This window comes from Notothenia coriiceps, unplaced genomic scaffold, assembly GCF_000735185.1.
Source record: "Notothenia coriiceps isolate Sejong01 unplaced genomic scaffold, NC01 NC01_scaffold00037246, whole genome shotgun sequence".
NCBI lineage: Eukaryota > Metazoa > Chordata > Actinopteri > Perciformes > Nototheniidae > Notothenia > Notothenia coriiceps.
In genome coordinates, this window is record NW_011369947.1 from 5368234 (window position 1) to 5381833 (window position 13600).

Consider the following 13600-nt stretch of genomic DNA (forward strand, 5'->3'; position numbering starts at 1 on the left):
CACACACACACACACACACACACACACACACACACACACACACACACACACACACACACACACACACACACACACACGGCACAATCAAAACATTGGACTGGCCTACTTTACAGTTGTACGTGCCATGTGTCTGCACTATAACGTCTCTTTTAAAGGCACTGACTGTGCGCTTATCATGCTTAACCTGAACTTTTCTTGATTTATTATTATTTTGCTCTTTGTTTCACAGGACAGTTAGGAGAGGGATATCACTTTATTTACAGGGAAGAAGTGGTTGCGGGGGGTCAGAGACCAGAAGCTGGGAATTACCGCCGGCCTCAGGGCTACATCAGGAATGTCCAGGGTTGACGACCTGGCTCTGTGCTCTTGAGGAATGAGAACATTTCTGTTTCCCTACTCGTCTGTAAGTAACCCATACATTACAACTTATTTTTTCTAATCATTCAACAGCTGCGCATTATTAAGGGTCAAACAGAGACAGGATATTAGTGTTTTATCGTCCTGGGCTCACTGGATGTTGTCCAGTCCTCTGGTGGATTTGGGCATTTCTCTCTTAGGACTGATACTAATCAGCAGTCTATAAAACTTTCTTTTCATTGCTTATTGCTTAAATATTAGAAATACTATACCCACACTGCACAGAATGACTCACGTCAACACACGTTCAAAGATGAATTAGGGACAAGAACACTGCTGCCCAGCACCTGCAAACAACTTCTGGATGTGCATATGCACAATATACTGTAATAATTGATGGCTTAAAGGACATGATATTTAACCACACTGTTTTGAATAACTTTAGTGTTATGGTTGAAACCTGCATGTACAACACAAGCATTTATCTATGATGCTCAGAAATCTGATTATTTGACAAACTGATCTTGTATTAAAGACACCAAGTTTAACCAACTTGGTGTCCTTAGCAAAAGAACAAGCTGTGCACATTTATTGTTTTTTTTCTATTTGTTTTCATTATATAACTGTATACAACTGAGTGAGTAAAATGCACAGAAGTCTTTTACTCACTCAGTTGTATACAGTTATATAATGAAAACAAATAGAAAAAAAACAATAAATGTGCACAGCTTGTTCTTTTGCTANGTGTGTGTGTGTGTGTGTGTGTGTGCTCGTCCTGAGGCGCTGCCTGCTGTTTGAGCCCATACCTGGAGGCTGACCTCATTTGTTGCAGCAGTGCAGCTCCGGACACATGGAAGTCACATGACTAAGGCCCCCACCCCAACTCCATATGGAACAAAAGCCTCCTGCTTACAGACCCCGCTGACCTTATTACCACAGTATCCATTTTGAGCCTAATGCTAGGAAACTCTGCTTCCTGTAGTGCAGTGGTTCCTCACCTTATTGACCTTAAAATGTACACAACCGCTCATCACAAGATAAAACACTCAGTAAGTAGTAAACACACTGACTTCCGCTTCAGATTGTTTCTTTAGAATATGAATTGGGGACACAAAGCAGAGAAATCGAAAATTAACGAAGTACATTAAGTCAAGTTTTCAAGCCTTGTAATCATACCTCCAGTTTTGTAAGATATCATTTCCATTCTTTTAACATCTTTGTTTGTTTCTAGTTTCAATGCTTTAAAAACAATATCCTTCACAGATTGCTTGTTTGTTTTACCACACGACTGTTGTTCCTCTGACCACAACCTTTCCCTCACTTACTTTAACCTGCAGATGTCAAGATGTAAAACATTTGACCTGTTTAAAGGGGCCCTATTCTGCTTTTTGGGGTTTTCCCTTTCCGGTAGTGCATTATATAGGTTTTAGTGCATGTAAATGGTCCACAAAGGCTCAAATCCCTGTGTTCCCTCCAGAGGGAGCCAATGGGCGGGATATCTCTAAGCGGTTGACCAATCACAACAGAGCCGGCCAGCTAACTGTCACTGCTTTTATGGATGTGTTCTTATTTATGTACTGCAGTGAGAGATGCCAACTGAATTTCGTTACACTGATGCGTGATGACAATAAAGATATTCTATTCTAACCAATCAGAGCAGACTGGGCTCTGGTTTCAGACAGAGGGTGAAAAGAGGTGCTGCAGCACAGGCAGTATGAGACAAATAAAGAGCTTGTTGAACATTAAAGCATGGAGACATGTCACAGAGCTGGGGTGTCCAAACTTTTTTCACCAAGGGCCACATACAGAAAAATATACGAAGGGCTGGGCCACTCACTAGAGGTATATTGCTTCATAAGTTCAGTTACGTATAAGTCAGCAAAATCAAACAAATGTATGTAAATGATGCTTGTGAGTGTTAGCAGCTCATCCCTTAAAACAGAAGCCTCAGATTGCTTATCATAAGAGGAAATAGGAAGAGTTTATTTCAAGTAAATAAGTTATGAGGCTTTTTTGTATCAACTAACATTTGTTTTCAGCTTTAACTGACTGAATGTATTTGAAGTGGGCTTCGTAACACATGAACACTACTGTGTAAATGTGTTTTCATCTATAGTTAAGAAGTACAATACAAGACAAGCACAAGTTTCATTTGTGGGCCATATTTCATTTTACTTTTTGAATTTGCTGAGGGCCGATTCAAAATGGTCCGCGGGCCGCATTTGGCCCCCGGGCCGTAGTTTGGACACCCCTGCATAGTTGAGACACTAAATACAAATATGAACCTGGAAATGAGCATAATATGTCTTCGTTAAGATATTGATGGCTTCTTACCTTAAAGTAACACTTTCATGTCTAATTAAATAGCCAAAGCTGAATTTTTACCTTAGATCCAAAGCTTTTTTCAAATTGTTTTCCACAACAACAATGCTTTGGCTCTTCACATTCTGAGCTGAGCCCTGCTGTCAGTATGATGTCAGTGTTTGGCACACACACTAGTGGAGCAATTCCATTAAACTCTCATAACTGCACCAGCATTTTTAATAGCACCCTTTGTGAGTTAAACCTTTCGCTGCAGACTCACTACAGAAGTATACCTTTGAGTGTAAGCTCAATAGAAGATGCGTGGGAGGATGAAATATTCTTTGCACGTGGGCTTGCAAATTGCATTGAATTAAACCGTCAAAATGCACGCACACCAATGAGATTCCTATGCATATGAGCGGAGGTTTATGTAACAGGCGGTACTGCGAATGAGTTATGGCTCTGCACCCTCTGTGAGAGCTTTACTGCTGCAGAATGATACACAGGATTTCATACTTCATTTCACATTTCAGAAACTCCCGATGTAAGATGTGTCTGTGTTCCTGGATCTTAAGACATACTCATGGTTGCTTATGCAGGATTCATTGTTTGCATTGAGGATGCTGTTTCTAACCCATCCTCTCTTCTCACATCCCATTAATAATGACCTCCCCCTGCCTCAGCCCCGGTGTACGATGGGATAGCGAACGATGTATCTGAGAGGAGGACAAGTCATTACTCAGACGTCCCTGTGACTCATCCCCGTTGACATTATTCAAGATGATGGCCAGACTCGCTGCTTGTCATGCTCTCACTAATAACTGGGGAGAAAAAGAAGAATGGAGAAGGAAGGTGTTCAAAGGAAGGAAAGAAAACACTCATATATTATTAATGCAATGTGCAGTAGTTACTGTGAAAATTACTCGAACGACTATAGACTTGCATGGTGCAATGAATAAACGTCATGTGGTATTTTGCACTGTTCTCACTGTTTTATGTGTCGATTATACAGTTGTTACAGATAAAGATTATTTCAAAAACAGGTTAAAGGGGCCCTATTATGCTTTTGGGGGGTTTTCCTTTCCTGTAGTGTGTTATAGGTGTTTGTGCATGTCAATGGTCCCAAAGTTTCAGTATCATCCAAACAATTCAATCAATCAACGACATCCATAATATAAAGCTTTGCTGGTTATGAAGCTTAAAATGACGATAAAATGGCTAATTAATCAGACTGACAGGCGACATAACACACTCAAAAAATCCGAAATCAAGTAAACATTGAAAGGAAGAAAACCTTAGATGGAAAGGACTTTTATCTTGTTCATGTATGTCAGTAGAACAGAGACAAAAATATGGTAATTATCTGTTCCCATTAGCTCTCGACATGTGCACACACAAACAGTTAAATTGCTGTATTTGAATCCATTGAGCACTATTCATCATCATCATCATCATCATCTTCACACACAGGTAACCCCTCTCCCAGCCTCACCCTGTCGTCCTCAGATCAGCAGAATCCATCTCACTATTTTGACACTAATTGCACTTTGTCTGGATCAAACCGCCTTTCCTCCGCTCACCCCAAAACTCACTCTGACGCTCGACAGTCACTGAAAGCAGCTTCACATTTCACACAACCGACAGGTATCTAGTACGATGTGATAAAAGCCATATTTAATATTCAAACCTCTCCTTCCTTTCTTCTCTAACCTGCCATCCTCCACCTCCTCTGCTCTCCTCTCAACTTCACAATGACTCTTTAATCTGCCGGGTCCTATTCAAAGTGGATAACAATGGGAAGATACTGTCTGCACGGTCTGATGTACCTTTACTGCTCTACGGAAAATTGATATCAATCATGAATATGTTTCTTGTTCTAAAAGAATATTTGAAAGATGTACCACTTTAGTTTCAAGGTCAATGTGTGATTCTGTCCAATATAGAAAAAGGGTATTTAATCATTTAGCTTAATTTAAATGAATTTCCTTTTACTTAATTCAATTAAAAATATATATTTGATCTCTATTTATGTATGTTTTTACATAAATAGATATCATACCCGTCTTGCCTGTTGCTTCCTGTCTCTGTGTTGCCTCCTGCCTGATTACCTGATTGTGTTCACCTGGTGCCCCTGTGTTTTCTCCTGCCTCCTCACCTGTGTCTTGTTTGTGTGATTAGTCTTGTGTGTATTTAAGTTCTGGTTTTTATTTCTGTCTTTGTGAGATTATTGATGTTGTTGGAAGGTTTTTGTTCAGAGGGATTTTTGTGTTTTCCCTTGCCTAATTTTACTTTGTTCCGCAATAAAAGTATTTTGGATTTGGATATTCTGCATTTGGGTCCTGTGTACCTTGCCCTCCAGCCGTGACAGTTATTCAACAGTGATAGCAATCAAATAAAGTAAACAATTAAAAAAATGTCATCTTTGAGGATCCTCTCCCTCCTTCCTCTCCCTCCTCTCCCTCCTCTCCCACCTTTCCAGGAGTGTTTGTAACACCTCGGAGAACAGGAGACGTGCATAAAGGATTAAATTATGAATGGTGATGCAGCGAGGCAGAAGGTAATGCTTGTGATAATAGCATGACGGCATATTTAATTTGTAGGTAATTGCACTGAGGGGGCTTTTAAGGGGCTCCTCTCACGTTGGCATTTTTAATGAAATGTCCAAATCATGACCTTACAGCCTCTGATTAAAAAGCACAAAACACAAAAGAAGAGTGCCTGAATGGATCTGTGTGTGCATTTCTATTGGTTCAGATTATCATTTGAAGATAGGCACAGGTTTTACACTGAGAGCACTCTGGCTCCAGCACTATGTTGTTATTATGTTTAGTTTTTAATCTATGTGCTTTTTGTAGAAGTACAATGCATGCTTTTTGCAGAAACAATTCACACTCATGTATGACGAGATTTAGGGTCACAGATAAAAGCTTTTCTGACTTTATAGGCTCTTACAAATCTTTAATGTTGTCACAAACACGTGAGGAAGTGATATTTGTTAAGGATACAGACGACTGAGTGCTCAATGAGAAGACCAGCAATTATATTGTATGATATTTTTGGCCATTTAATTTCGTCCCTTGACATTCATTTGATGTTGTAAATGCATTTTTCAATCAAGTTTTGATATATAATCATTTAAAAAAATGTGTGTTGCCATCCTCCGACCCTCATAGACAAACATGTCCTCAATGAAACCCAATAAATAACATGTTTTACCAATGCATTACATTCATGTTCAGGTGTATATCAGTATGTAGTGTCTCTACTGTAACATGTCTCCATGCTTTAATGTTCACAAAGCTCTTTATTTTTCCTCATACTGTACACCTCTTTTCACCCTCTGTCTGAAACCAGAGCCCAGTCTGCTCTGATTGGTTAGCTGGCCGGCTCTGTTGTGATTGGTCAACCGCTTAGAGGTGTCCCGCCCCTTAGCCTATCACTTACAATGTGTTGGAGCGCTAGGAGACCATTTACATGCACAAAAACCTATAACACAGTACAGGGAAGGGAAAACTCCAAAGAGCATACTAAGACCCCTTTAAAGTTCTCTACAGGTGATTATACATGGTGACGGATTACATTTCTAAAGTAAGCCCCCCAGCCCAGATTACAAAGTGCTCTCAGTGTGCCGTGAAAAAAGCTGTAATATAATAAACCTCACTCAGTTTGAAACCCAACTCTCCTCCAGTTTCTGCTTCCGTCGTCCTGCAGATGTTTCTGATCTCTTTGCCTCGCAGCTTATGATGCTGGTCAGCTGGACCCGTGGGTTCATGCGAATACAGAAGAGGAGAAAAGGTACTCTGCGTCTCAGGAACAAGTGAGCACGCTCAACAGAGTTGAAAGGACTAGAGGTTTTTCAATTTTGACGATTAATGAGGTAATTCATGTAAATGGGTTGGTTTCTCATTAGCATATTGTAATGAGGTGAGCAAGCCCCTTCACTCACTGCCCTCCTCTTCCTCCTTTTCTGCTACACTGGAGTTTACAGGCAAATTAATACAAAGAGACAGCCGTGACCTCCCGAAGAGGGATGTTGTTCTGAGTGAGTGAGTGAGTGAGTGAGTGAGTGAGTGAGTGAGTGAGTGAGTGAGTGAGTGTGTGTGTGTGTGTGTGTGTGTGTGTGTGTGTGTGTGTGTGTGTGTGTGTGTGTGTGTGTGTGTGTGTGTGTGTGTGTGTGTGTGTGTGTGTGTGTGTGTGTGTGTGTGCGTGTGTGTGTGTAGTACTATTATGTGATAGTCGGCCCACGTCCCGTAGGGTTGGTGGTATCGAAGGGTAGTTTTAGGGAAATAGTAAGTTTACAAGGCTCTGGATTTTATAGAAGCGTCAACTTTATAAATACCATAACATCCANCTATCAGGGCAGGGCCAAGCTATCTCAAGGGCGGGAAACACACAAAGGCAGGAAATGTGGGATCTGGAATGAGAGGAAAGATTACTTTCAAAATAAAAACAGGAAGTGGCAAGATCAAAACACAAAACTAGAGTAAAAACATAACTAAACCTAACATATCTGTCGAGTCACAACATTTTATGGTACTTTTACTTTTGTACATTTAACGGATAAATCTCCTGTACTTTATATTATTCTGAAACGGGCCATTTTGTAGAACTTTTTCTACATTTCGATACTAACACTTTGTTACCTTAAGTAAACATTTGAAGTCAGGATTTTAAGACCATTTTATTTTACTTGAGGAAAGGATCTGAGCACTTCTTCCACCTCTGACCTGGCTTGAGTCATGTATAATGGCATTACCTGTTGTTTTACAGCTGCAACTGCAGTTTCTCTAGAAAACATTAACAGCCCAGGGAGGAGTAACGTCTTCAGTGTGTTTGTGAGCGAGCGAGATACTACAGTGTTGAAGGAAAAAGTCATGAAATGCTGCTGTGGAGCCACGTCGGGAACCCTTTAAAGTCTTCGCCTGAAATGTTTTGGATTGTCTCAACTTTCACTCCCTTCTTTCCTCTGGTGAAAGATTAGTGTTCGCTGCTCGCCCTGCAGTCTGGGCCGCACTGCAGCTCCAATCCATCCCGCCTTATAAATTCACCACGGACTCACAGTGACAGGTTCTGGCAAGGTATAAGAGTGTGTTTGTGTGTGTGTGTGTGTGTGTGTGTGTGTGTGTGTGTGTGTGTGTGTGTGTGTGTGTGTGTGTGTGTGTGTGGGTGTGAGCCTTTCCGTGCAAATGTGTCCCATTGAGTGTGTATGTGAGTGAGTGCACCACATGATTTCCTGTTTTCATTCCAGTCTGATATCCCACATGTGTGTCCTGGACGTCATTACTGCGCAGCTTTTTGTGAGGCATTAAGTGTAATTGTAGAGTGTGGTGGGAAAATATGCAAAAGGGTGTATCAGAGTGAGGGGGGCGGGGTTGATGGAGGGAAATGAAGCAAGTAAAGGAGGGAGGTGAGGGGCCAAAACGAAGGAAAGGCAATGGAAGGGATTTAAATGAAGGTGCGCAGACAAATGAAGAAGTTACAAGAGAAAAGTAGGAAAGAGTGAGAAGTTTGCAAGATGGAGGACAACAACATAAAGGGGGGAGTCAGGTAACAAGATCCAGAGTAAACCTAAATCATGTTCTAATTGTCGGTCCATACTAATTAGGGCTACACGATATATCGTGTCGTGACGATAATCGCGATATGCGCAATATTCACATCGCAGGACGTGACAATTAAAAAAAATAAATGTCTTAATTTTTTTTTTAGGACTTGCGATATTAAGTAGGCAAATTAACTCAAACATGTCATGTTACAATTATTTTGCTGCTTGCTACAAAAGGAAAACTTGCGCGGCTCTCATGTCCGCAGGGGTACTTGAGTGAGCGACATGCAGGCTCTGCATGCACAGCAAACCACCATTCACAATCAAATCTCCAAACGGACCTGGTGATTAAAGGTAAAAACACTGAATAAAGTCTTTTCATGTGTTTCTCCAGGGCAGTTTGGCGCTGCTAACTGAGCTAGCTCAGCTTGTTGCTCTGATAACTTAAGGTCCAGACGTCCGTGACTAAAATCCTTCATCCGGTTAAATATAGTTTTAAAAAATACCAATTGTATAGCATTAAAGTTCAAGAAACGGTCTTTTCTTCAATTCCTGTATGTTTTCATATCGCAATATATATCGCAGGGGGGGAAAAATCGCAATGTCAGTTTTTTCCAATATCGTGCAGCCCTAATACTAGTGTACTTGTACTCGGGTTGTTTTTTGTGAAGATATCTGTCCAAATGAAATGCCTTAACAATTGGAAAAGAGCTAAATCTCTTATTTTTTACCCTATTTCTGATGTCAAACAACACAACGATTGATCACAGCTCAGACATACAAAGCGCAAGAAAAATAACCTCTGTTTGTGTGAAAAATCATGGAGGGATTTCTCAAGGGGGCTGACAACGTTTCGCTGTTCCAGCTTTTCATTAATAAAGATTTGCTTTTTTTGTTTTGTGAGATTTTAAACTAAATATCAGTGGACTGTTTTTCAGACAGTAAACAGCTCTGTGAAGTCGTCATTTGGTCTTCAGGATATTATTATTGGTCTTTAGGAAAGGCATTTATAATTAAACAAGCGGTTATAAGAGGAAGGGGGATGAGTAGGGAGAAAGAAGCATGGTGACAGTTAGATGAGTCTCTGAGGGGAGGGGGGGAGATTTGGAAAGCTTTTGGATGAGATCATGGGAAGTTCTGTGTCTTTAAAATAAAGCTTTACAGGGTTCGGCCTGGTCCCGCCTCTCCTTAACACACACGCGCAGACACACACACACACACACACACACACACACACACACACACACACACACACACACACACACACACACACACAGCTGCACCTGTCCCTGACAAGGCTCAGCAGGAAGAGGCCTTTGCCTGCATTTAAATTGCTTGTTCTCCATGGCAACGCTGGTCGATGTTTAACCTCACTTATTGTGCTTATTCATGTTTTCACACACAGAACGGGAAGAAACGTCTCTACTAACTGCTGTTATATATCATTAGCTAAAACAACAAGGCAACAGACGCCATCGACTACAAGTGGTGACGTTCTGATCCAACTGTAGGAGCTTTAGACTCATAACTAAACTCCTTGTGTGACACGCTATACTGTGTGGATAAGATACCGTTCGTTTTGTTGCTTTAATGAAGAGTCTCAATTCCAGTTGCTGCATAATACAGTCCATTTGTTGTGTTTGTCTGCCTCATAAAAGCAGAGCGAGTCCATATATTCTTGCAGTACTTACAAACACTTGCGCTTTGGCGATCAAAAATATGCCTTACCGGGGTTAAACACACTCAATCATGTGACATGACACAGCTTAAATACCTGTTCCTAGGTAACAGGACAGCGCCACCCTATGGCACACACAGTGAATAACACACAATTGGGACGGCTTAAACCCAAACATGACAAACCATCGTGAACTTGGCTCTTACACCAACAAATAATGAATACTTATACGGTACATTCAAAACAAGGTGCTGTGCATATACAAAGCAAACGTACAAAATGTAAGATGTCAAACTAAAAGTATAATTGGAGGTATCGACTTTCCAAATGTACAAGGTATGGATTAACTATTCCTCCTCTTTTTTTTCTTTCTGAAATGCAATTTGGAAAGAAAATTAAATAACTTCTAAGATCTAGCTTTCTGCACATAACAGCTTCTACTTGAACAGAAGTTTGGGTATTTTTCCTTTAACCTAAGTAATATTGCACTCAAAAGGGTCAGGGGAGCAAGCTGTGATTTAAGTGGTTTATTTCTTGTGTGATTTTTCAGAAGTTTGCACTTGGTTTTGTACAGAAACGGGATCAAGAAGAGACGTGAGCTCTGAGTCATTTAAAGTGATGGTCCTTTCAGCTTTCCTCATTCACAGCCTCTTTTGGAGGTGTGAAGAGTTTTAAACATTTGGCCAATACATGTCACTTGTTAGACGCTTTTATCCAAAGCCACTTACATACTCAAAACTGTGGGCAATCCTCACAGGAGCAATTTGGGGTGAAGTGTCTCAGGGACACAACAACATGCTGACTGAAGTGGGGTTTGAACCTGTGACCCCCTGATCCCAACACCAACGCTCTATCCACTGCGCCACACGCCTCCCTAGCTATCAACAGTTGTTTGTGATTCATCTCTTTGTATTCCATCCTGTTCACTTCAGACATATTTCAGAAAATAGGGAGACAACAGGACTATTGAATAGGTCCTTCAGAGCCATTTGGTTAATTGTCAAATAAACAAAAAATGTTCTCAACCTTTGGGGGAAAGGTGTGTTCTCCAGGCATTGCTTTGTAAAGAGTTTAAGAGAGGGTTTAAGAGAGGGTTTAAGAGAGGGAACATGCTCATAACAAGACCCCGAGGCGCTCTCTAGTGGTGCTTCTGCAAAACAACATCACATTCAGCGGCTGATTCAGTCATCACTACAGAGGCAGTTTTGTAAATATCTACAGTATCAGATGGATGGAGACTTTTTGTCACCGGTCAAGAAGTCCTTCACCCTGCTCCACTGCATAGACCCACTCCTCAAACCTTGTTTTTATGTGTATGTTTTTAGTGAAGGAGGAGTATGTGTCCGAAGAGGAGGAGGACGACGAGGAGGAGGAGGAAGAGGAGGAGGAGGAGGAGGACGCTGAAAAGGACTCTCTAGTGGATGATATCCTCCAGCAGGGAGATACCCCCGTCATCTTTCCTGAAGCCCCCGAGGATGAGCAGAGCCCGGGAGAGACAGGAGGCGCCGATGAAAACGGTAACATTTAAAAACACATCTCTGTTTACTCACTCAACTTCAAAGATCAGCAAAGTCCAGCTCCTGCACTCCACCACTAGTAGCTAATGCTACATTAGCAGCTTTTAAAGCCAAGTTTAAGGCGACTAACGTTAGAGAATATCATGAGGACACACAACTCGCCACTCACAACCTAAAATAGCTCCAGACTGTCAATCAATCATTCAATCAAATTGTATTTATATAGCCTAATATCACAAATTACACATTTGTCTCAGGGGGCTTTTCACTCTGTACAGAATACGACACCCACTTTCCTTAGACCCTTGCATCATACAAGGAAAAACCCTCAAAGAAATCCCAAGTTTAATGTGTAAAAAATGGTAGAAACCTCGAGAGAGAAACAGAGGAAGGATCCCTCTCCCTATAAATTAAATAAATAATACATTTACAACATAGACAGTCCAAATGTTAGAAAAGATAATGTGTCCGTATTTAAAAGCAAATGAAGATGCATCCTGTCAACAATCTTCTGGGTGCCGCCAAAAGTAGTTAGGTGGACATCAGGCGGGACCACAGCTACAAGCACAGCCACGACTCATGATCATGACTTTAACCTTTTAATACTGACAACCTGCCAGGTGAGAGACGCTCAAACTCCGGGGAAGCCGAGTTAGTAACATGCATGTCGTCTGTTTCAAAAGGAACAGAAAAGTGGGACACAGCCACCCCTTAGAAACTGTTGGGAAAATACTGAATGTACTCTTCCAATATGGATCAGAGTCACACATGATAACAAAGGTATCCCAACTGTAGCTGTGTACATGACAGGATGTGTGATTACCTAGAAGAGCATCAGGACTGTTTGAGGCATACTGTATGATAGCTATGTGATTAACATGATGATTCAGCCTCTATGGAGAGAGACATATGACAAGCATGATCATTTCTGACGTGGAGCTAATCTGAAGTAAACATTGAATACTGCTTTCTATTCCTCCATCTTGTGACTGTGGAACTCCCTCTCTTGGATATCAGCATGTGAAGGACACTGTTCAGGAACTAGTTGATGCTCTGTATGTGATGACTACTTCCATTCTGGAGAGGATCACAGATACATGGATCCTGAGGTTGAAGATCAAGCTGGAGACCAGTGATGTTTTTCTAAAGCATAAACATCTGTTTGTTGAATAGTGGAAAAGTTATAGCTCTGTTTACTGTTTCTCTGTTCCTCCAGCCGAGAGGAGGTTTTATCCATGCAGGAGTTTGCTCAGTCCAAAGGCTTGGAGGTCATCCCACTGGTGCAGACGTTTGGTCACATGGAGGTGAGGGAATCTGCTTTTATTGCATTTCATATCCTGATAATCCTCATTAATTATATTCTGTAGCAAGGAGAAGCACACCACCATGTACACCTTAAAGCTCCTCCAGCAGAGCAACAGGAATATATATATAGGACATAGCACTAATCAAACTGAAAAAATAGTGCAAGAGAATGTTTTGAGATGTGCAAGTAAATACAAATAGAAATAGTGCAAGAAGAGTCTACAGGTAAACGGAATATGATCAGAGATGGTAAAAGTACACACATCCTTTACTCAAGTAGAAGTACAGATACTCGTGTTTAAAGATACTCTGGTGAAAGTAGAAGTACTAAATAAACTTCTTTACTCAAGTGAAAGTAAAGAGGCTTTGAAATGTACTTCAGTAAAAAGTACCCATAACTAGCAGCTGTTTTAAAGAGTACCTGACCTCCCTTTATATTAATAGAACAATAATGTCATTGTTAGCTAATGAATGTTTCCATGCTGAACAACGGCAACTATGGACAACGTTTTTCATTGGTCTCTTCCTTTAGAGAAGACCAGGAATGAGGATACACGGATCGTGTTCAAATCAATAGGCAGCAATGACTCTAAATAATAATGAATCCACGCCACCAAAACACACTTCAGTACTAAAGGAACCAGCCTGTTGGAAATGAAGAGAAGTAGATAGGTACAGGTATCTGTGTTCAACATGTAAAAGTAGAAAGTAACAGGTATTTGTGTTCAACATGAATAAGAAGTAGAAAGTACAGGTATTTGAGTTCAACATTAAGAAGTAGAAAGTACAGTGTATTTTGTGTTCAACATGTAAGAAGTAGAAAGTACAGGTATTTGAGTTCAACATGTATAGAAGTAAAAGTTCAGGTATTGAGAGGTTCAACATGTAAGAAGT